The sequence below is a fragment of the Amblyomma americanum genome, chromosome 2 (genome assembly GCF_052857255.1).
Source record: "Amblyomma americanum isolate KBUSLIRL-KWMA chromosome 2, ASM5285725v1, whole genome shotgun sequence".
Taxonomy (NCBI): domain Eukaryota; kingdom Metazoa; phylum Arthropoda; class Arachnida; order Ixodida; family Ixodidae; genus Amblyomma; species Amblyomma americanum.
Window position 1 is genome coordinate 114665134 of NC_135498.1, and position 25540 is coordinate 114690673.

The 25540-nt window shown below is 49.3% G+C and overlaps 1 long non-coding RNA gene across 1 annotated transcript in view; it reads left to right on the forward strand.

The window, feature by feature from the left end:
- The window catches only part of LOC144118988 (uncharacterized), a 62390-nt gene that overhangs the window by 15162 nt on the left and 21688 nt on the right, over window positions 1-25540 (forward strand). Inside the window, exon 5 of the long non-coding RNA XR_013312211.1 lies at window positions 7073-7114. This is a non-coding gene — a long non-coding RNA (uncharacterized LOC144118988). The remainder of the gene's footprint in view (window positions 1-7072; window positions 7115-25540) is intronic.

The following is a 25540-nucleotide window of genomic DNA, read 5'->3' on the forward strand; positions in this document are numbered from 1 at the left end:
ACGTCTCTGCTGTTCATAACATTCTAAAAGGGCTGCGAAGCCGTCGGCATGGGGAATGTTTGTGTATAAAGATGTTACATCTATGGTCACAAGAAATTTCGTGTGGCAGGGGCATTAGTGAGACCCCCCAAAAGGCTGCTGGTTTGGAATTTTTGTCGCCGCCAGTTCCTTTGCTCAGAGGCGCCTCTTTCGCCACGCAGCTGGAGAAGCGCCCATCTTTGTATTTGTGCATCTTATTTCTGTCTTTTGCTTGCATGGTTTGTTTTCGTACACCTGTCGTTGCTGAGCTGCCCATGTCCCCCGCACCGTCTTCCTCTCCCTTTCTCTCGTTTCGCCATCTCCTATTTTGTCCGTCCTTCCTTTTTTCCCTTTTTTCTTTCTACTTTTTTCTCTCCCCCAATCTTGTCCCTGTCACCTCCCCAAAGCCCCAATTTTTAAATTCTCTCTCCTCTGCAGCTCACAAACTTAAAACAACAATCTGACGCGATACCACTGCAGTCCTGAAGAAGAGCGCACTGTGGTCGGAACGTTGACAAATAAATGTGCCTCTGTAGAAGTGCCCACTGCTCTTAAGCCTTTTCCCTGCGGAAGCCAACGCAACCTACTTTCGTAACAGTGAATATATATATATATATATATATATATATATATATATATATATATATATATATATACTGAGAGAGGTAGAGCACCGTCTGGTAGAGCACCGGACGCGATATTCGGAGGTAGTGGGTTCGTATCCCACCACCGGCGGCATTGTTGTTTTTTCTGCTGCTTTATAAATAATTTTCTTTCAGCGTTGGATTAATCTAAGTATTATTATTCCACTGTTAAGCACAATTCATAAAAAAAATTCAACATTCCCGTATGCACCTTGGTTGCGGTGACTTTTGGCTACCTTCATATATATGCTAGCACTTGGGGTCGTCATTGTTGACTAAATTATGGCCCACTCTATTGCACCAGACGGTTCGGAGTGGCGCCAAACGAATTGTCACGTTTCGGCACACAAAAATTGTTTTCCAGTTGAAGTCTGGTTTGTGTGAGGAATTTGTACCGACGAGCTTTGGTCCTCGAAACCGTCCTGTAGCAACCTTCGGAGGTTCGTAGCAGGCGAACCGTTAGTCTCAGTGAGATGCGCTTGGTGCCATACAAATCTTCGTTTCGTGATGTACTTGTTCGTATCCGAACTTGTCGAAAGCATAGGTGAAAACACAGGTGCCTCTCTGATTTTGATTCCGCATTCGCGAAGAATTTTTAAACTTTTTTTTGCATGATGGCTGGTTGAGAACGAAGAAATACAGTTTGCTTATGCTCGGAGAAGTATCCACTTCAGTTACGCTTCCATTTCTTTTGGAGCTCTTGATAAAGCAATCCTTGCTCAAAACGGCCTGAAATTACGTTCGTATATAATATTGCTACGCGCTCTGAATGTAATTCGACTGCGAGGGGAGAATCTATAGCACAGCGGAAAGATAAGCACGCTATTCAATTACTGAAATAGGCAGTTTTTTAACAAGGCAATAAAGAAGACGAAATACTCATCCATTAGCACGGATTTATATAATGCCGACGGATAGCGCATGTAAGTATTTTCAGCCAGATATTGTCGTTTTCATGCCCGACCGCCACTGTGTCACGGCTCACTCCGATGGCTGCAATCATTTCTCCGGAAATATTGCAGCCATAGAAAATTGGTCCCCTTGCGCGTGACAAACCCATGGTGGGAACAACACAGACCACAGAACAACGCAGTTAAACATTTATTTATTAAAAATTTCTTAACCATCTTACTACATAAGACGACTGACTGGTTTTCTGGTGTCCGCCAATACTGGTAATACTGTGCCACAAAAGCAATATTTTTACCACAAAAATCCTATTTCTGATAATTTTTGATAGCGTCCGCTGAAACACCCTGTATGCTGGTTCTTTCCTCTAACTTGAACTAATGAGTAATCAAACGCGCTTAATCGCAGCTGGGCGAAAACAACTAGATTCTTTACTATCATGTGGCACTTCTCAGAGTATTTTTCTTCGTTTTAAATGGGTAATTAGGTGTGGAGACTTAAGTAAATTTCAGCCGTCGCGGTGGCTAAGTGGCTATGGTGCTCGGCTGCTGACCCGAAAGAGGCGGATTCGATCCCGGCTACGGCGATCGAATTTCGATTCATGTGAAATTCTGGAGGCCGTGTACTGTGCGATGTCAGGGCACGGTAAAGAACCACAGGTGGTCCAAATTTCCGGAGCCCTTCACTACGGCGTCCCTCATAGCCTGAGTCGATTTGACATGTTAAAGCACCATAAAACAAAACAAAAATTAAGCAAATTTGAGCATTAACTTTAGTGTCATATGCGTTTGGAAAGGATTCAACAACGGCACATGTATTTTCTGTAAGCCATCCATATCTCGATAGGTAAGCCATCCGTATCCCGAAGCCTGACACGTTGCTTTATCAGTACAGTGACACAATATGAATCCGTACATTTCATTTCGTTGTGATCTTGCACAGGCCCGAATACTTTTATTGAACATTGTAGTGGTGGACACTGTTGGCACTCTCTCTACTGTAGCGCTATGTCTTCTCCCATCCTTAAAGAAAACAATATCTAACCTGGTTGTAAAGAATGAAGACTTGGAAAACCGGTCAAGGCGAAACAATCTTGTTGTGCATGGTTTACTAGAGAGTCCTGATGAAGATGGCAACAGTTTATTGTCCCAAATCTGCAAAATATTTACTGACAAGCTTCGCATAGAATGTCCAGGCATCGAGCGTTGTCATCGCATCGGCAGACCCAGTAATGGACGGACACGTCCTGTCATATTAAGGATCCTTGATTTCAGTGAGAAGATGCTTGTCATGAAGAACCTATAGAAACTCAAAGGGGAAAAATTTTACATCACTGAGGATTTTTCTGCGAATGTTCGAGCCCTTCGTAAGAAAATATGGAATGCATCTTCCTCGCTTCGTGACGGTGGTTCAAAGGTGAAGCTTCGGTACGATCATGCTTTCATTGATGGTGTCAGGTACACATGGGATGAAGCCTCGAGTGGCTTGAAACGGGACCCCCATCACGATGTGTCCGAATCTTCTGAGCTTCCTTCGTGATCACGTCACGAAGCCACAGAATATACTGAGCTTCCTTCTTTATCACGTCACGAGGAGGCTGGCGAATCTACTGCACTTGATTCGTCACCCCATTGACAGTTACCTAGCTCTCCATCCAGTCTCGTTGTCTTAAACCTTAACGCTAGAAGCATTTCAAACAAACTCCCCGATCTTCTCGCGCTTGTGCCCTCCCATGACCCTCACATTATTGGCATCACTGAAACCTGGCTACACCCTGACATATATGACTCGGAATTTACCCCACCTGGTTACCTTGCTATCCGTGCCGACAGACATGAGGACAAAGGCGGTGGTGTAGCTTTACTTCTTCGTTCATATCTTAGGTTTTCTATACTACCCGCTCCTTGCAACACTGAGTCAATTTGGTGCAAGATTTATTTAGAAAAAAAAGACTGTTATTATTGGCGTTTTTTACCGACCCCCCGGAACTTCTGTTGATATTTTGCACTCTGTTGGCCAGTTCATGCATAGCCTTTCAGTGCCAAACATCATCTTCATGGGTGATTTTAACGTGCCTGGTATTCACTGGCCATCGTTGTCTTATTCTGGCCGTGATGCTTCTTTAGCAGAAGAATTGATTGATCTTTCGCTCTCTCTTGGACTCACTCAAATAGTTTCGTTTCCTACCAGACTAAATTCTTTGCTAGACCTAATCTTCCTAAGCCACAACCTAATAGAGACCGGATTTCAGTGCACGGTTGTCGATGGTATCTCCGACCATGAAGCAGTTCTCCTTACTCAATCCCGCTTTAATAGTAACCCACAGTGCACGTTCACGTCATTTCTGGATTTCCATCACGCTGACGACAACTCTATAATCGACAAACTGGCCGAGTGCTTCTCCTTTTGCGCGCTCAGCCGTGACGGCGATCTTAATGACCTTGTTGAATATTTTGAAAGGATTGTTAGTCTGTGCATTAAGTTGTTTGTTCCCGTCAAAACGAAGAAAAGAAATCCTACTCTCCCTTGGATTAATCGAGATGTATTGCAGATGTCACGTCGTGTATCTCGGATGAGGCACATGACACGTAACAATAACCCTGATTCCATTGCTCGATTTCAAGCTGCGAGAAATGAACTTCGTAATAAAATGCACTCTGCTAAAGATTTCTATTTCCGCGTTCAGCCTCAAGCGCTGCTTAGCAATAACCCTCGTAAATTTTGGCGTTCTGTCCGAGTGCTTCTCCTTTTGCGCGCTCAGCCGTGACGGCGATCTTAATGACATTGTTGAATATTTTGAAAGAATTGTTACTCTGTGCATTAAGTTGTTTGTTCCCGTCAAAACGAAGAAAAGAAATCCTACTCTCCCATGGATTAATCGAGATGTATTGCAGATGTCACGTCGTGTATCTCGGATGAGGCACATGACACGTAACAATAACCCTGATTCCATTGCTCGATTTCAAGCTGCGAGAAATGAACTTCGTAATAAAATGCACTCTGCTAAAGATTTCTATTTCCGCGTTCAGCCTCAAGCGCTGCTTAGCAATAACCCTCGTAAATTTTGGCGTTCTGTCCTACCCTCAGGCACTTCATCTACCTCATTCGTTATTAATGGAGAAATTGTCTCTGACCCCGCTGAAATATCTGATGCATTTAGTGCTTACTTTCATTCTGTCTCTGCACGTGATAATAACATCATTCCATCTTTCAGTCTTCCTAATCATGTCCGTTCTATCTCTGATATCACGGTTAGCCCTCAGGGCGTTTTAAATCTTATCTTGCACCTTGACTCAAAAAAAATGCGCTGGACCGGACAGTATCCCAAATACCTTCCTTTTACGCTATTCTCTTTGGTCGTGTCTATATCTCTCAATTATTTTTCAACAATCTCTTTCTACTGGCATTGTCCCTTCCTCATAGAAACTCGCCAATGTACTCCCGCTCTATAAATCCGGCAACAAACAACTTCTTTCTAACTATAGGCCGATCTCTTTAACTGCACATTCATGTAAGATCTTAGAGCACATTATTTATAAACACATCATGGAATTTCTTCAAGCAACTAAACTTCTTTCAAGGGCTCAAAACGGGTTTCGCAAGGGGTTTAGTACAGTGACTCACTTAACAGAATTTGCGCATGACATTTTTCTCGGCATAGATGCCGGTAACCAAATCGATGCCATATTCATCGATTTCTCAAAAGCTTTTGACACGGTTCTTCACTCTAAACTGTTATGCAAACTCAAAGACATTCTCAATAACTCTCAACTCGTTGACTGGATTGCCGATTTCCTCTCGCACCGCTCCCAGTCTGTTCGCTTCAATTCCGTCGATTTTTCGAAAGCTGACGTAACCTCAGGTGTTCCCCAAGGCTCTGTCCTTGGCCCTTTGTTGTTTTTACTTTATATTAATGATTTGCCTGACAGTATAACCTCAAAGATCCGTCTATACGCCGATGATTGTGTATTGTACCACACTATTAACTCTGTCAGTGATCACTTCCTTCTGAATGAGTCTTTTGGTATATTCAGTGATTGGTGCAATACGTGGCAGATGAAAATCAACTTCAGCAAAACAGTTGTCATGTCTTTCACGAACCGCCTATGCCCTTCTAATTACAATTATTCATGCCCTTCTAATTACGATTATTCATCCCTGCAAAGGGTACATGAATATAAATATCTTGGCGTTGTTTTTTCACACAATATGTCATGGTCAAAACACATCGATCATATCACAGATAAAGCTCTTAAAAAGGTAGGTTACTTGAGGCGCACAGTACGGGATGCTCCTAAAGAGACGAAATTGGTCATGTATAAAACTCTAATTCGCCCTATTCTTGAATACGCTTCCAATGTTTGGAATCCATATAAGCAATGTGAAATTGATCAAATAGAATCTGTACAACAAAAAGCTGTAAGATTTATTTTTCGCCGCTACGACTTTCATTTTTCACCCTCATCTGCGATATCTTCCTTAAACTTAAGTCCGCTCGCATCCCGCCGGAAAACTGAGTCCTTAAAACTTCTTCACTCAATAGTGCATTCTGCTAATTGCCTCTCAGAGAGTAAGCATATCACGTTTTCAAAACCATCTCTAACCAGGAGCCATCACGATCTTAATATCCAACCCTTTTTTGCCCGTACTAATGCTTTCAAATACAGTTTTTTTTCCGCGTACCGTGGAGAGTTGGAACTCTTTAAATGGAAATATACGTGCCTTTTCTGTGTCTGATTTTGCATCCGAAATTGAGACGTAGCATTATATGATGTTGTATGCAGCGTTTGTTTCACATTTTGCCATGTACCCCTTTATGCGCGCAACTGTACCGCATGATATATGTAACGACTTCTGCTATAGCCCCTGGAATGGGGCTGCAGTATTTTCAAATAAAATAAATAAAAATTTACTGATAATTTTCTGGTTTTACTGAAAATTTACCGCTTGCGAGCTGCAAATTGGATATAGCTTCTACGAGACACGCACTAGAGAATTTGCGGTAAGCTTTGCAACATTCCGCGTGAATCAGCATACCTGACTGTGGGTCAATCTCGGCTCTAAGATGGCAAGTCTCGGGTCAGCACTGATAAAGTACGTTCGAAAAATCACATTGCATCATGATATCAACAATAATTTTCCGCTAAAATTCATGTGCACCCATCCTCTAAACTGAAATTTTGTAGACATTTTTTTATGTGAGACACTTCCACAGCGCCACAAACAGCTAAGAAAAAGACAAAAAAAATTGCTCTGTAATTCTTGTTTCTTTTGTCTTGCGAGGAAAACGTCCGAACAAAACCATCCCAGCGTGCATTGTAACATAAATGTTGTCACAGAAATTTAACGCGTGTTGGTACGTAAGCCAGCTGTCTATTTCCGGAAAAAGGTTTCATTGAGCAAAATGGATCAATTTACGCTCCAATTTGCTGAAGTGAGCGAAAACTGCTATTTTGACGTTTTCGTCTGTGCATTAACCAATAGTTTTATGTTTCACGCAGAAAATGAAACAGAAAAACCTCAAGCGAGCACAGAGCCTGAAGGTAAGCATTTGATTTCAAAACTCTTTCACGCTTTCAAAGCACTTTCACCCATAACATGAAAGTAGATTTCAATTTGCCTACATTTTATATCATCGTTAACGCTTTCATAGAATTGCAAGATTATCGCTAGTCTTGATACCTCTTAATGTGGGGCTGCCAAGGTCTCAACTCTAAGTCATTCTATGGTTTGGGATTTTTCTTGAAAGCCGGAAATTGGCTGAAGTTTTTCTCCCTTTTAGATTTTCCAGACTGTAGCGGTCGGTTTTTCGCCACTATATGCTGTTAGATGGCCTCCGGCGGACATTCCCTATTGTGAGAGAGTTATCTCCCTGAAAGCAGTCCTATATCTCAACCTGAAAAATTTTTTTACAGATGATGTACGCTTCTAAAGTGAAAGTAGAGGCATGATACTATTTGTATTTTTTTCCGTGAAAGCTGACTGAGATCAAAAAAATGCAAGTAGCCTAATGCTGGCAGAAGTAAAAACTCAGTGACGCCTCAATTTCGTTCGGAGTTCTATATGGTGCAATCCTTGCTCAAATACGACGGGAAATTAGGCTCGTACAAAAATATTGCTAAACGCACTGAATGCGATTCCACTGTTAGGAGGGAATGTGTAGCCACGTGACACAGTGGAACGTTAAGGGGACACTGAGGAGAACTCTATCAGATTTTTTTCGTTAGCAAAATCTGATAGTTCGGCATTTCATGGCTTTGTTGCCGCTTGTCCGGGAGCGAAAGATGCATTTATTTAAAATATATTTGGATTCTAAGTTGAAAATGTTTTTCGCGCCGCTCCGATTCAAACTCGAGAACTCTTATGACGTCACAGAGAACTCTTGTGACGTCGTAGGACTTAGTGACGCGAAACGTGACGTAAACGCAGACTCCGTGATTTCTGGTGGCTAGCGGTGCAGTCTAGCAGCTGCCGATATGAAAGCCATCGCCCCCGCACGTTGAATGCATCTATCGGGGGTCGCTACAGTCGCTTCGTTTACGTTTGCACCGGCGTCTTGCCAGCGTTATCAATGGATCCCGTTGCAGAACACGACGACGTAGTTCTCGCAAAAAATGCGGCCTGCATTTCAGCGACCTCAGCCCCACAGAGCGTGCGATATTTTTGAGGGAGCACGGTTAGGTTAGGCGCCGGCGGGTCGTTCCCTCTTCCTCAGTGAGCAGCCGTTGCAAACTAAATATCATAATCCCAGGTCGGGGAGTCAGGAAGGACGAGGACCAGGTCGGCGCGTTGCAGCCATTGGAGGCTGGCCGGGTCTTTGGGGCCAACGGATTGTGATTCATTGAACGGCGCGGAAGGGCCAAGTTGTTTATTTATTTTTTTTGCCACAAAAAACGGGTGGGTGCTCAAGAGCGGTCGCGTTTAAAGTTGGCGGCTTGAAACTAAAGCCGGCGCACGACGCTTCAACGGCTTCCGCTAGGTCCAACGGGTCCACTGGATCGATCTCTCTCGCGCTCTTGCATGTACCTTCAGAGGTGTACTGTGCATGTATTAAATTAGCCGAGAGCTCGAAAAGAACAGCAGCGCCCAACTGCCGAAGCTATTGAATTACAACACAACGCGCACCTCGCCGCGGAGCCGAATCAGTCTGGCCGGGCCGGCGGCGGCTGGCGCATTCAGAGACATGCTCCAAGTCCCCGTCAGTGCGGTCAGAGTGCGCCGAGGCCGCCGAACGCGTCGGCGGTCAAGCGTAGTTGCAGTATAGAGGGTCTCGCTTTGGCCGACGTGACGCCGTCGTGCGGCGCGTGCGCGCGCGTTACGCCGGAGCATAAACGCGCCTTAACAGAGCCTGGGCTTAACCGCTAACCAAGGTATTCGGTGGCGGCATCTATGGGAGCCACTGAAACCCCCCGCCCACTCACTGAATAAAAAAAATCCTCTGTTGAGGCTTGGTATCGAACCATGGCCTTTGTTGTTTAAGGCGGAGATGCTACCACTCCGCCACGACATCCAAGGTAAATTCGTCAATAAAGGCGCATCTAGTGAATGCACTTTTCCGATGGAGGAATCTCCGCGCTTTCGCAACGTACTATATCCTGGCCTAACAGAGCTAGGTCATCAGCAATTTTTCTTAACTGCCTTGTACCTTGGCTCCCGTCCTTAATAAACGATTTCCGTTAAGTAGTTTGATGTTGACTGGCAAAGCCGGGAGTGTTTCGCAGGGCGAGCGTGCGTAGTAGTAGTAAGTGGTTGAAAGGTGAAGAGGAAAGTAAAGTGCACGGGCCTGTGACTGACGTTAACGCACCACCACCACTGCCGGCGTGCAGATAGAGAAGGATAGGTAGAGTTTCAGAGGAAAGAGGGAAAGGGCGAGTATAGAGATGCGGGAGACGCAGTTGTATCAGACAGTCAGTCAGCTGCCTTGGGCTAGCAATAGCCATCCAGGCCCGTCTTCTCCAGGAAGGCGAGGAGAGACCGGAGCGCCTTGGAAGCGTTGGGACCGGTGGGGAAGACGAGGGCACTGGCCGAGTCAGATGGAAGGCTCAGGTCCCGGTAGCAGGCAGCCAGCTTTTCCTGGTGGATGACCAAGGCAGGGCAATCGAGGAGGAGGTGATCAGTGGTCTCCTCCGTGTGGCCGCAGCGGGAGCAGTCCACCGTAAGGGCCAAACCCTTGCGATGCAGCCTAGCCCCGGTCCACGAGCATCCGATGCGGAGCCGGAGGAGGAGGGACCTCTGCCGTCTGGTGAGCCCTTTACCTGGCAGGCGTTGAGGGGGCGTCCCTTCGGCAACCTTGGGGTCGGGGTGCTCCATTAGTAGCTGCCGCTCCGTGACGGTTCTGGCAACATCCAGGGACACCACAGCAGTAGAGCAGGGGGTACAGCTTCCGTGGGCAGCCTTGGCCAGGGCGTCTGCTTCCTCATTGCCTGGGACTCCGATGTGGCTGGGTGATCCAGGCCAGGGAGAGTGAGCAGCCACGAGATCAGATGCTGTCCAGTCTGGCGGCCAGCTTTCGTACGATGGGCAGCTGGCTCCGTGGCTCTTGCAGAAGCTGGAGGGCCACCCTGGAGTCGCTGAGAATGGCTGCAGACTGCAGTGCGGGGTGGGACTCCAGGATGTCGGCAGCCAGGTGGAGGGCCGCCAGCTCTGCTGTGGTCGAGCTGGCCACGAACGGAAGTCTGGCCTGCCGGCTTTCTCCCAACGAAGGCGTGATGCAGGACCCCGCAGCAGACGGGCAGGCACCCATGAGGACCGACCCGTCCGTGTATAGCTGCTTGCAGCCGGCCAGGTCCTTCTCCAGGGTCGCCGTTGCTTCCTGCCGGAGGCCAACTGCAGGGGTGAGCCGCTTCGGCTTGGCACTCCGTGGTGGCATGAGCACCCGGAACAGATGGCCCAGGTCCGGTCGTGGAGGGGGAGGAAGGTGCTCTGGCTGCCCACCCACCAGCTGCTCGAGCTCCTGGGCAACCTTCCCAATTCGCGAATGACGGTGGCCGAGGAGGCGCTCCAGGAGGGGACGTCCGTCCGGGGCGAGGTGTAGTCGCTCAGCATGGCGGGGTGCCGTCCGCTGGGCCTGCAGCATCATGGGCCACATGCCGGCCTCTGCAAGTGTGGCCGGGACCTGGGAGCCACGGGGAAGTCCCAGACACAGACGGACTGCAGCCCTCTGGGATCGCTCGATGGCCAGCTGCTGGTGGATGGTCATCTGAACCAGCGGGAGGGCATACAGGAACTGAGCCCCTGCCATGGCCTGGAAGAACCGGAGCCCAATTTGTGGGGTGACGCCGTTCCCCCCAGCCAGGAGACTCCGGATGGCGCCACGGACCCTTGTTGCCTGTTGGCAGAATGCCTTGAGGGCTGGACGCCAGGTGAGGTGGCGGTCAATAAGGAGGCCCAGGTAGCGGCAGGAATGCCGCCATGGGAGCTCCCGTCCTGCGACGCTGAGGCAGGTCTTCCCCGGGCGTGCTCCTGGCCGGATGTTGAGCAGCATGGCCTCCGATTTGATGGGGGAGAGCTGCAGGCCAACCCGTTCCAGGTAGGAACTGACCCTGGTGATGGCTCGTTGCACATTCTTGATGACCTGAACCCTCTGGCATCGTGGTCCGCGACACCAAAGGGAAATGTCGTCCGCGTAGATGGCAATGCGGACGGGAAGTTTCAGGCCATCTGGGAGGCAGCTGGGCAGCTGGGCCATCACCAAGTTGAACAGCATGGGGCTCAGCACGCTGCCCTGGGGAACCCCTGTGGTGAGTGCCTCGGGGGCACTGGTAGCACGTCCAGCCCCCGGACACAGCTCCTGCGGTCCTGCAGAGAGCCCCGGATGTACCGCCGAAGGTTGCCGGTGACGCCAAGGCAGTCCACGGCCTCGAGAATCGCTTCATGGGATACATTGTCGAGTGCCCCCTTCACGTCCAGGAGTGTGAGGCAGATGACGTGGTGGGAGTGGCGTGCATCCTAGAGGCCGGACACGATGTCTGCTATTGCGTCAGCAGTACAGCGGTGCCTCCGGAACCCGGACTGCTGCTCGGGCAGGCAGCCTGTGGACGCAGCGATCCACTCCAGCCTCCCCAAGGCCATGGATTCCATGAGCTTCCCCGGGGCCGAGGTCAGAGACACCGGCCTGTATGACGGCAGGTCAGCAGGTGGCTTGCCCGTCTTGAGGACCGGGACCAACAGGGCTGTGCGCCAGGCCTCAGGCAGGCGGCCTGTGGACCAGACCTCGTTGTACGTCTGGAGCAGGCTTGTCTGCATGGCGTCGTCCAGGTTCCGCAGCGTCTGGTAAGTGACGCCATCTGGTCCAGGGGCACTGCGGAGCTTGGAGTGCAGCAGGGCAGAGGAGAGTTCCCTCCTCGTGAGGGCCGTGGAGCAGACAGCCGTGATGTCCGCCGCGTGCCTGCAGGCTGGCTGGATGCGGTTCCGCCTTTGGTAGAGCCCTGCAGAATTAGGCTCGGGGGAGGTGGGCCTCTGCCAGCTTGTCAGCCAGCTGCTGGGAGGTGAGACCCCCTGCCACTGCGATGGCCAGGTAGGGGGCCCGCTTAATGGGAGTCTCCTGCAGCGAACGGAGCAGACGCCCGCCACGACCTGGCACTCCCGCTGGCGGCCACCAGGGAAGCGCAGATGCCCTCCCACGACTCTGCGGCGTCGGTTGTGAGACCGGCGGCACTTCGCGTCGAGCCGGTTTTGCAAGGTTCAGAGCTCGGATCATTCTGTGCAGAGCGCCCTCCGCTCTGCCTCGCCCCGTTGTTCCCGAAGCTGGAGGAGGTGGAGATCCGGGATGGGCTGACCAGGGGGGACATCGCTGCAAATCGTGGCAGCCTCCGCACACCTAGTAACGTGGGTCAGGATGTCGTCCTGCAGGGAGAAGCTGCGGAGGAGGTCCCGGAACTTGTCCCAGTGGACCACTCTGCATGTTAGACAATCCACTCTCTTGCCCGGTTTAGGAGCCAGAGTGATAGGGTAGTGGTCCGAGCCCCAGGTGTCCGCCGAGGGGTGCCATCCATAAACACATCAGGGCGTCCCAATGGATAGATCAATGCATGTGCGGACGCCCCCCTCCCCCCCCCCCCCCCCCCCCCGACGGACAAAAGTGGGGACGCCAGTGTTCAAAACATGCAGCCCAGTACCGCGAATGGCCTCAACAAGATGCCGGCCGTGACGATCTGCCCTGCGGGATCCCCACCGCGGATGAGCCGCGTTGAAGTCCCCGCAGAGCAAACAGTCGCCGCCAATGACACTGACTAGCTGCGGCAAGGATTCGGCGTCCCAAGAGTTCTGGGGACGCACATATACACTTGCCACAGCTGTGTCAACTCGACAAAGCCTGACCCTTACGCAGACTAACTCCATGGGGGCCACAACCGCATCACTCACCAAAATCTCCGCCTGGGCAAGAGTCCTGCGGACAAAGATGGCTGCCCGGGAGGGTCCGGGTGGATGGCTGTCCTCCAAGCATGGGTCAGCCCGACAGGAGGAGTGCTGGCAGGAGGTCCTGCTGCCTTATCCGATGTACCCTGGCAGGTGTAGTTGGTCCCGTGGCATGTACACCTCCTGGAGGGCCAGGACATCGTACTCCTCCAGCTGTAGGCGGTCATGGAGCTCGGACAGCCGGGGTCGAAGTGCCCGGCAGTTCCACTGGAGGACCCGTGGTCTGGGAACCATCTGCGGTGTGCTAGCCATGATGGTTGGCCTGATTCAGCGGGGCCTGCGCCATGCCCATTTTGGTGAGTGAGGAACTATGTGAGGGCCTGGAGGGTGGCCGCCAAGGTCCACGTCAGCTGGTCCAACTGGCCACTCAGGAGGAGAGGAACGGTACCAGCCTGGGAGTGGGTAGGTCCTGGGCCGTGTTGGGGGGCCGTGGGTTGGAGGGACTGCACATGTGGCCTTGGAGGGTCAGCCGCTGTAGTCTTGACAGCCTGGGCATACGATATCTGCCCGGTCCGGAGGTCCGACCGGATGGCCGTCCTCGAGACTGGTGCAGCGGCAGCTGCAACCGCAGCGGCCACACGGGGGCAGGACGGATTGTCCGACGGGTGGCCTCCGCCGCAGTTCGTGCACCGTGGTGCTGACGAGTCGCAAGCAGCAGTTCTGTGTTGGCGGCCGCAGCGGTGACTGTACCTGGGGTGGGTGCAGCTGGCCGTCACGTGGTCTAGGCGGCCACAGCGGCCGCACTGGATGGGGCGGCGCAGGGCTGGCCGCATTGGTAGCCGTAGTTTATAGATGGCCACATGGGACAGTGGCTTTGGCGCCCCAAACCGGACCTGCAGGGTGGTGCCCTGGCCACGCCGAACTCCCAGGATGGGCACTGGTGCTTCCAGCGCTGAAGGCAGCTCGACGTCCCCAAGGTCAGCAGGCACTCCGTGAATGAAGCCCGTAGAGGCACCCTTGTCTGCAGCCAGTAGGGCTCTCACCTCCATCCCGACAAGGGATTGGATGGCAAGGAGAGCTGCCAGGGCCTCCTCGGTGACTGCGTCCGCAGCAACCACATTTCGTGAGAGGCTGACCCGCACGGATGCGACGCCTGGTGTGGTGGACAGCTCCGCTGCAACCTGGAACTTGCAGCGGTGGTGGAAGGTGTCGCTCTTTCCCTGTGGCCGGAACAGTACAGTCACCCACCAGGTTGTCCACTGCCTCAGGGGAAGGGGGGGGGGGCGTGGCTCACGTCGGCGGCGAGCGTGCGAAGACACAAGTGCTCTTTATACTGGGCACTGCCTTGTACGATCGCCGAACATTGTGCCGTCATAGTTTTTCATCGACCGTGGCGATCATCTGACAAGCTTTAGCAGGCTCGTTCAAATGTTAACCAGCACTTGAAGCGGCACATGGAGTATCTCTGCTGTTCGGCGCTTGTAAATCGAGGCGCGTCAAAAACAAAACCACGGAGCACGCAAAGCTCATAGACGCGAAGCGCCTTAACAAATCGAAACTCTCCTGGTCGCCTGTGGCGCCGCCACGCATCGGTTTTCTTTGCTTCCAACATTCAGGTTGCCTTTTTTCTGCCTTCTTTGTGTGATAAAAGTGCACTATAGGTTTTAAAACAAAACTTACTTCAATATTGAACCGCGCGCGCAATCTTCCTTTGTCAGCCACAGAGATTCGCGCACTATTTAGGAAAGAAAATTCCTCCAAGGTGGCGTCTCTTGTCCTATGACGTCGGCACGCTTGTACTTGCGAGATCGGCCTGTGACGGCGATACCTGTATTTTGGTTCTTGCTATTTTCTACCTTACAAGAGCTTTGTTTTCAGTAAGAGTGGAGTTTTTGTGATCAGGAGGTTGTATTCTATCGATACAAGCCAACTTCAATTTCACCTCAACGTCCCTTTAAGCACTCTATTCAACTACCGAAACACGCAGTTTTATAACAAGACAATACACAAGTCGAACTACTCTTTCATTATCACTGATTAATAAAGCGGAATTATGGAGACGGATAGCGCATGTGTTTTCAGAGAGATATTGACGTCTTGATGCGCGACTACCACCTCATAAGACCTCAAGTTTCAAGTTTATTGAGCAACTCAAACAGTAATAGTGCATGCAATACGATCAGTACAGAAGGAGGTCCCATAGTAGACGACTGTCGTTGGTCCTCATAGAGCAAAGCAAGAGAGGCAAAATCGCAATGGAAAAATTGTATCACGTAGTTATCGTAAATATACAACCAACAAAAAGCGACGGAAACAATTTTATGTGTGAGAAACCGAACAAAAAGTATAAACATTAACTACTTCGATACGTAATGCAAAAAAAATGAAACTTTAAACAAAGTTTGCTACTGTGTATGCATGCGAACTACACAGCAAATGAGTTAAATACTCTTTAAAGCGATGAATAAATGAGTAAACAGTATATGACGCTTTAATTTCACATGGTAAAGTATTTCAACCGGATATGTCGGCAAATATTGTAGTAAATTTTCCATAATTGTTCCTCCGATTGTTGCAAGCATTTCTCCGGAAATATTTCAGCCGTGCAATATTTCTATAGACAAAACGACGGAGCGAAGAAAACAAGCAGCAATAAAAACATTTGGCGTTCAAGTGAAGCATGGGTGTATTTATGAGGTTTGTAAAAAATGTGAGCCTTAAAAAAATTTCAGCCCAATTGAGCGACGAAATTGGCGCCTGGAAGCCCATAACTTTTTCTGCCAGTGCCCAAAACACTTAATGCAAAACTTGTTCAGCGTTCTCAAATAAAAGGAATCAAACGTAAAGAAAACAAAGAGAAGACGGTCAGGTCTGGGAAGAGGGACGCGGACAATTGTGGAAAGCGGTGTGGTTTCCCGGTGTTTAGTGCCACTTATTAGGTGTGTGAAGAAGGTTGATCCAAGAATGAATGAATATCGTAGCATCGGCGCTCCACGGAAACAAAGACATTGTTGCATCTCGTGTGGCGCTTTTGACTTTTGTAAATTACGCCTAAATACTTCATTAGCTTAGCTTACATATGCGAAATTTTTAACATCAACGCTACTGCCACGTGCATTTCGTCGATTTGAAGAGGGAGTTAAGAAACACTCGATGCACATTTTTGTGGTGACGTTTCTCCAACGTGGTCCGTTTAACGGTATTTAAAGGAAGCCAGCAAAATATAAAATCTGTGTCATTGCGCTCATGCGCTACCATATTTTAGGGTTCCCAACCTTGGTTTTGCAGTTCGTTGGGAGGTAGTTACAGATTAGCGGTTACTACCTGCCGGATGTATTCCGTGACAATTTCTAATGCTTTTCTTCCTACAGTAAGCTGTTTTGTTCTTCCAGTACTAGGGAAGGTTACATTTCTGCTTAGTAATATTTATGTTCAGTGTGCTGCATTGCTGTCGTCGTCTTCTATCATGCTTAACAATACTACTCCTGAGTCATGTCGATGTGAACTGGAAATTCAGATTGTTATGATATTAGTCATTAGCTTTTGTTCCAAACTGCTCTGAATCCAATTCTCGGAATACCTCTTCTGCACCGTCCGTGTTCGTCTTTTCGCTGTGTGAATTAAAGCATGAAAATACAGCGTCTCTTAGCCTGAGATCGTTCCAGTTACGTGTTTTATCTCTTTCCTTCTAGTTCGGTTCAGTTTATGGGGGTTCACCGTCCCAAAGCGACTCAGGCTATGATAGACGCCGTAGTGAAGTGCTTCGGAAATTTCGACCACCTGGGGTTCTTTAACGTGCCCTGACATCGCACAGTACACAGGCCTCTACAATTTCGCCTCGATCAAAATTCGACCGCCGCGGCCGGGATCAAACGTATCAGATACGTTGCTGCAGACAACTGTATTCTTTGTTTCTTCACCCCTGCTACAAAGCTAAGAAACGCTACTTTGCCATAAATATACACATTAGAAGTTTTGCATACTTAATCACAGATCATTCACTAAAAAGTCCGAATATACAAAATATTCTGAGGAGCGCCAGACTTGGGGAACAAAATGTCGCTGGTTTAAGCCAGAGGTGGAGAGCTGCTTTTTTAATATGTGCTCAAAGTTACGTAAAACTCAACCTACTGTAAGCAACAAACGAAACATGGACAAGAGAACTGAAGGGCCAAATGAAAATCACCTACATATCAGTTTGCGTAGGGCAACCCAATTGCGGATGATTAACAGCTCTGAAGGACAGTTGTCGCGCTCTTGAAGTGACACTACCCTACGCTAGTATTAAGGTTTCCCCGGCTAAGAGCTTCTCAATTTCCTAGTCATAGTTCAATAGACTATATCCGAAATGTGCAGCGCCATCCCTTAGCGCTTCAAACGATGGGCACCATGTTGGCTCGGTCAAGAAAAAAAAACCGCCGCCCACAGCTGGGTAGACACGACTGCGCTTCGTGTGAAAGTTGAAAGGCAGAAGCACTGTTGAGCTATGCATTCTGTGAGGAAACTACGATGCGTCAAGGAACCAGGTATGTGTTTCAGCTCCAGGTTTACTATTTTATTACTATGCGCATGCACTTTAGTAGCATCAAATGCTACGCGAGATATCATGTGTAAGCGGCCTGATCCGTTTACAGTCGCTTGCTGTGCTCATCATTCGGAAACATTTAAAGATAATTTCTATAAAGCTACAAAGCTTGCTACAAAGCGACAAGCCTTGATATATCGTGCCGTGACTGCAGTGCACCCAGAGAACCAGGCGCCGATTGCAGCTTAGTTCGCTACGTGTTCAGTTGAGTTTCTGCCGTGTTCAGCAGTTTTTAGAAGCTTTCCTTGACAGAACAGTGCAGTTGTCGCAAAGTGCCAGGAACCGTTTTCCGCTGATGTGGCGAACGCTTCCGCATGCTTACGCATGCTATGATTGTTAATTCGTCCTTGTGGTGTAAATTATATTGCGTATAAATATTGATGTGGGAATTTTTTATCTTCAGGGTTCTTATTGACACGCCATGCAAGTTTGGTAAAAAGAAATGAAGGCTTTCTTTCCTTTTGAAATCAGCTTTTTATGGCAGCAGGGTGTCTCGCTAGAACACCGCAAATAGGAATTTAAAAAAAACTGCGTCTTTAATTAGAAACTCGGAAAGCGAAACTCAACAAACTGCACTCGGCTCTATAAATAGCGGTGATATTGAAAGGTGCGGATGTGCATCGCACATTGTAGTTGAAAGAATAGCATTACGCAGCTGACCCTGTGTCGTGTAAGATTACACTACTGTGCATGCAGCTGATAACGCCAAAGCGCGCGAAAGTTTGCCATGCCATAGAAGTTCCTCCAGCCAACGGATGTCTCCGAGCAGCGCAAAGAACTGTCGCTATCCTACTAGACAAACTTTCGCCCACTTTCAAATAAAACAGCAAAGACAATTCTTTAGGCTTGAACCGATGCCTAAATGCGCCCGTTAAAATGACGAAGACACAGAGTTTGACTTTTCTACCAATTTACCGGTGCCGATTCTTGCCGTATTCAGCTCCAAGCTTCAAGCGAAGTAGAGGACGCGGCAAAAAAATGCTGGCGCTGAATCACGGAATGGGAAAACCTACATTTGGAAAAAAATCGGCGGCTTACGACGGTAATTATCTTTTAGTTACTGAGAACTGTAATGCAGACAAATAACAGCGGTGCTGTCAAGGAAAGGCTACGTTAGTCGCAGCTCACCACTGTCATTTATTTTTTAAACTGATTAGAGAGGTATGGCAAGACATTCCGCGAGTTACTGCGGTATCTGCCGGCTTAACTACGGTACTATGCAACGTTTAAAATCCTCTAAGTGCTGTAATTTAATATTCCCAATAGCTTTATCGGTGGCAGTGATGCTTCAGAGTGGAAGCGCTTTTACGTAAACTTATTACGAGATAACAGCTTCTTGGCATGCCTTCATTCCTATCCCAATGACTGCTCAATTCAAGAAAAAACATTTATTTCGTTTTTTTTGTGTAATTTAGGTCTTGTGTCTGGATATAATAGCAACAAACCTTTGGTCAAACAAGAGAACGAGGTAACGGAAGGGGCACCTTATCTCCTGTGCGCAAAATTTGTGTTGTCTGCTCTTCTTGAAAAGCTGAACTCTATAGCCTTGAATAAATTTCTCGTGAGGTGAGCAGAGCTCGCGTAAAAAGTTTGTTTTGGCTAAAACCATTTTTAGGAAATCCCCACATATATTACAATTTTACATATCAGTCGCACTTTATCGCCTTCACGGAATTATGGTGCCGTCACTTCTCTCTAACACTTCTTCAAATTGATCTTCTTCTAAGTTTAAGTCTAGGCCTTCTTATATATACTGTGAAGGAAGGCTAGGCCGGGACGGCAAGACGGCCGTGTTTGGCGTTTATTCTAATTGCGAACCCGAGGCGCGTGCCACAGGCAGAGCCGCGGGATGATGATGGTATGTACAAGGGAAAGAAGATGATCCATGGAAGGCTCACACAATCTGCCGGTGGGTTCGAAAGCAGCCGCATCCTGGCCGCTCCTAAGCAACCGATGCGCCGCGGCGCACAAATGGTTTCGGTAAACATGGACAATCTCAGTACCATGGTATCATCGATATTCTGGGGAAACAACAGGTGTGACACTGTAGTTCACTGGGGAAGTTCGATTGATGATCCTGTAGGAACCAATGTAGCGGTGGGGAAATTTTTCACTAAGGTCAGGGGTGCGCAGTGGTGTGTCGGAAAGAGACTACACGGTGAGTAGAATCGCAGCGACTCTCACGGTCTTCCTGGCAGGCTTCAGTGTTGAGGCGAGCAAGGTGACGGCATCTGGCCACACGGAATACCGAATGGGCAGGTACTGATGTGGAGGTAGATTCAGGCGTAGAGAAGGAACAACTGTCGAGAATTGTGGCAGGAGGACGGCTGTAAAGAAGGAAGAATGGAGAGTAACCGGTAGTCTGCTGTATTGCTGTATTATAGGCGAAAGTGACGAACGGTAGAATAGTGTCCAAATTTCAATGATTCGGTGTCATGTACATGGAGATCATATCCGATAGGGTGCGATGAAAATGCTCAGTCAGACCGTTGGTCTGGCAATGGTAGCTTGAGTTGGTCTTATAAAGGGTGGATGATGCCTGAAGGACTTCGGCAACGACTGTCGATGAGAAGGTCTTTCCGCGGTCACTAAGGAGTACCCGAGAGCACCATGCCGCAATACAATAAATCGCAAAAAGATATTTGCAACCTGTTGATCCGAGCCAGTGGGCACGGGTGCTGTCTCGGCGTATCGCGTTAGGTGCAGGACAGCTGTGATGATCCAATGATTACCTCGATCGGAGAGAGGCAGGGAACCATATAAGTCGATGCCGATGACTTCGAACGGCTGGCGGGACAGGGAAGGGCTTGTAGGAGGCCAGCGGGTGGGGAAGTTGGCCGTTTTCGACGTTGGCACAGGAGGCAGGAAGAGACGTATTGAGCAACGCTGGAGGAAAGGCCAGGCCAAACGAGACGTCGCTTCACGAGGTCGTAGGTTTCGTGCAAACCTAGGTGACCGGCAGCAACGTTATCATGGAGAGCCGCTAGGATGTTGGCGCGAAGCACCCGCCGCACGACTGGGATCCAGCGGGTTCCATATGTAGCGGCGTAGGATGCCATCTTCGAGCTTGAAGTTGCGTAGCTCTCGGCGGAGCCGAGCATTGGGTGGGTGCGAAGCGCCGGTAAGGCGGTCGATGATGGGACGGCAGTAGGCGTCGGCTAGTTGCTGCGAGTGGAGAGCGTGTTTGTTGTCGGAGTCGTCAAAAGAAAGTGCTGTGATGTGCGTCGGAGGGGGTGGGCTCTGTTCAGAGGAGGAAAGGCTTTGCGTAGAAAAACAGCACGCTGATTCCGAAAGTGGGCAGCGAGAAAGCGCGTCTGCGTCTTGGTGTTGGCGATCCGATTTAAAATGATGTCGAAGGGGTACACTTGTAGGCGTAGAATCCAACGGCCAAGTCGTCCTGTGAAATGTTTCAGCGAAGACAACCAGGAAAGAGCATGGTGATTGGTCACAACTGTGAAGTGGCGACCATATAGGTAAGAGCGAAATTTTTGGGTTGCCCAGACGACTGCTATAGACATTCCTGCTCGGTAATGGTGTAATTTTTCTCAGCGGGAGTCAGGGTCTGGCTGGCGAACGCAATAAGTTTCTCTCGAGAATTTGCGTCGCGCTGCAGAAGTACAGCGCCGAGAACGTGACCACCAGCATCAGTATGCAAGATGGTTGGAGCGGTGTCAAAGAAGCGGCCAAGGGCAGAGTCCGATGTGAGGGTGTGCTTGAGTTTGTTAAAAACAGTGTCCCACTGGTCAGTCCACATGAAAGTGCTGTGCGCTTTAAGTAGTCCATGAAGTGCAGCAGCAATAGTTCAGAAATTCTTAACAAAATGCCGGAAATAGGACAGCAGCCCAAGAAAGCTGCGCCGCAGTCCGTTGAGTACGAGCAAAGTTCAGGACTTCGATGATTTTGTCAGGGTCTGGACGAATGCCGTCGTGGCTAACGAGATGCCCCAAAATTTTAATTTCCGTCTGTGCAAAGTGGCACTTCTTGGTGTTCAGCTGAAGGCCCGCTGAAGCGAGGCACGTGAAAGCCTCATTCGCGCAAGTGAGATGGTCTTGAAAGTTTGAAGAAAAGATAACATTGTCATCCAAGTAACACAAGCAGGTTCTCCACTTCAGGCCACGAAGTACAATATCCGTCATTCTTTCAAATCTTGCTGGTGCGTTACAGAGTCCGAAGGGCATAACATTAAATTCGTAAAGGCCATCGGAAGTTGGGAAAGCAGTTTTTCTTTGCCGGAGTTCCCGGGTTCGAGCCCGACCGCTGCTGCGTTTTTATGGAGGAAAAACGCTAAGGCGCCCGTGTGCTGTGCGAAGTCAGTGCAAGTTAAAGATCTTTTTTCTTTTAATTGGTTTTGGGGGAAAGGAAATGGCGCAGTATCTGTCTCATATACCGTTGGACGCCTGAACCGCGCCGTAAGGGAAGGGATAAAGGAGGGAGTGACAAGAAGAAAGGAAAAAGGGGTGCCGTAGTGAAGGTCTCAGGTATAATTTCGACCACCTGGGGATCTTTAACGTGCACTGACATCGCACAGCACAAGGGCACCTTAGCGTTTTTCCTCCATAAAAACGTTGCCGCCGCGGTCGGGTGCGAACCCGGAACTCCGGCAAAGAAAAAACTGCTTTCCCCAACTTCTTTCATTCCCTCCTATACCCTTCCCTTACGGCGCGGTTCAGGTGTCCAGCGATATATGAGATAGATACTGCGCCATTTTCTTTCCCCCCCAAAAAAAACAATTAAAAAAAATTGTCGGCCTCGTACACAGGTATTTGGCAATAACGTGATCGTAGGTTCAAGGTCGAGAAATATTCGGTGCCTTGGGGATAGTCAAGGGCGTGATCAATCTGTGGCATCAGGTAGACATCTTTGCGGGTAATTTTGTTGAGCGCACAGTAGTCAACACAAAATCTTACCGAGCTGTCCTTTTTTTTAACCAACACTACTAGTTAGGACAATGGGCTTGTCGAGGGACGAATAATATTGCTGTGTAACATATTATGGACATTTTCGTCCATGACTTTTCGTTCGGAGAGAGAACCCAGATAAGGCAGTTGCCGTATGATCGAGTTCTATTCGGTAAAGATGTGGTGGTGTGCAAGAGCAGTCCGTTCTAGTGGTGAAGAAGTGGCATCGAAAAAGGCTTGGTGATTGGGAAGCAACGTGCGCAATTCTTGGCGTTGATGCGGTGTGAGATTCAGAATCATTGTCTTTGATAGAACAGTAAGAGAGACGTCTGATGAAACAGGTTCCTGATGCAGGGGGCAGTGAGCACCACCAGAGACTAAGGTTGAGTATCCACTACGCAAGAGAGGGAGGTTCCTTTGGCAGAACGAGTGATTCACGTGAAGTGTTCATGGATGCTATGATCGCTGAGCCGCTGCAGAACTTGACAAGACTGGACGGGAAGGCAATTCCATGTGCAAAATGACCATGAGATAGTGCGGTGAGTACTTCCTCATCAGTGATGCGGTCAGAAACAACGATAAGAAGCTTTTCGCACTGAGGAGGCAAAACTGTATCAGCTGCGGCAGTGAGCGGATGATGTCGGTCGAAAGAATCATATGAGAAATCACTGTCCTTCATTTGGATGACACGCTCGCCACAAGAAATTAACGCTGAAGCTGTTGACAAGAAATCCCATCCAAAATCATCAGATGCGCACAAGGTGAGAGCACAGCAAACTGCACATGGTGGCGGACACCATCGATAACAACGCGCACAGTGCACTTCGCGGAAGGGTGCAGTGTGACATCATTTGCTCCATAAAGTTCAGGCCCATGATATGGTGTCGTCACTTTCCGCAAGCGCCAGCACAAATCAGCGTGAATAACAGAAATTTCAGCCCCTGTTTCGATCAAACTTCGACAGGTGATCCTTCCGCTGAAACAGAAATCACATTGAACAGGCGATCTGAGGACTTTTTGTTAGTTCGCAAAGTGGAGTTTCTCGTCCGGAAACTTCATCGCATAGTTTTCCGAGTGACGGATAGGGAGAGCTGTTGCGGGTCGGAGTGGGGACACTGAGCGGCGATATGGAGATGGGGACCGGCGTCGGGAAACATGGGCCCCACTAGGTGCAGACGAGGGTACCGGCGGCGGAGAGAATCGGCGGGGCTGGCGGGAAGAAGGGCGGCGTTGATAATAGGAAGAAGGTAGCTCACTCTGGAAGGCTGCGTAACCACGGCGCTCGTCCTGGAGGCGTCGACGACAAAAGCGGGAGATATGTCCTCTGATTCCACTGTAGTAGCACACTGGGCGGTAGGGGCGCCAATGTGCAGAATAGGATAGCGCAGCTGGAGCCGTCGCCATTGCGTACATGCGATTGTAGGTCGGTGCCGGTCGGGGTGTGCGGACGAAGGGGGGCGACGACGCAGCGACTTGAGCGTAAGTCGGCGCCGGGCGGGGAGCAGGAGGGTCGGATGCGATAGGGCAGGTGATTGTTTCCAACTCTTCTTTAATGATGTTACGGAGACCAGCGTCATTAGAAGGTGCGGAAGAATGATCGCACTCGTGGCGGTAGAAAGGGCTGAGAACTCGTAGCTCTTCGCGGATGACAGCTCGAATTAGTGTTCGCAGACCGAGGTCAGCAGAGGTCCAGGTGGTAGCGAGGCCGGGCTGCAAGCGGCAGGACTGCAGCCGGTCGAAGCGTTGACAGGTGGTAATGATGGAATCGACACTTCACGGATTTGGGGCAATTGAGGTGTTAAAAGCCACAGAATTGATTCCTTTCAGTACGTGGTGGAAGCGGTCAGTTTCCGGCATTGTGGGTCTGAAACGCCGTCAAAGCGCAAGTACGTCCTTGATGTAAGATGCATAGGCTTCATCGGGACGTTGAAAGCGGTAAGCGGGTCATTTCTTGGCGACCTCAGTCCGAACAGCCTAGTCGGTAAATTACTGAAAGCCACTGGTATGAGGTTTGTGATTTATGAACCAATTTCTGGCGACCTCAATGAAGTATAAAGAAACGTTGAGAGGTTGTAAGCGCTGCAGCGTTCATAGGTGTCGAGCCAGTCATCCACGCCTTCGTCGCGGCGATCAGCGAACATCGGCGGGTTGCGTTGTCAGAAGAGCGCGGTCGTAGGGGGCCGTGCAGGTGAGGCCGAGGTAGGGGGTCCGGCAGGGTCGAGGTTTTCTTCGGTTGGCATGACGATGGTGGTAGGTGCGAAACGGCGACCGGAACGCCGCTCCCGCGAGAGGCAGGGTACAAGGCAGCAAGGGGATCGAATTTCACGTCCACCACTTGTTAAGGAAGGCCAGGCCGAGACGGCAGGACGTTTGTGGAAGAAGGCTATGCCGATACCGCAAGACAGCCGTGTTGTTGTTGTTGCTGTATGCCTCACAAAATGTCCGGCGTTTATTCTAATGGCGAACCCGAGGCGCGTGCCACAGGCGGAGCCGCGTGATGATGATGGTATGTACAAGTGAAAGAAGATGATGCATGGAAGGCTCACAACAAAAAATAATTTCTGAAAATTAGCGTTTGCGAAGTCAGCGCTAACAGCATTATCCTACGTAAAAAATCTCTAAGCTTTCGGAGCGGAAAAAGTGTGCCATTTTCGTCTTGCGTATGCTCATGTAGAGTCGTGCTACTCACTTTCGTTTAGTGTCGTGCAACCTGCCAGCCTACAATGAACCGACCATAGATCGCATGCTTCCCCTGTCTCAACTTCAACACATGCCATTTTTAGTGCCCTTATCTTAATCTGGCGTTTCGATGGGCATTAATCTGGAAAACCTGATGGAGACAAGTGCGTTCTAGCACAGACGGTAAAATAAGTTTTGAAGGTAACAGCTGTCTGAAATGCCCCTGGCAGCATTTGGCTTTGTACTAGAATACCGCCAGCATGCATAAAAGCTTCCTAAATATGTCGGATCTAGTGTTTAGAATTTTCGGCTCTTTTAAGGAATTATTGTTTCTTGCCAGGGCAATCTTGGGTGCTCTTTTTCTAGACATCTCTTGCCCGATAATTTACGCCGTATTTCGTAAAATCGGTTGCCATGGTGAAGTTTTTCATCGTATATTGTTCAATACA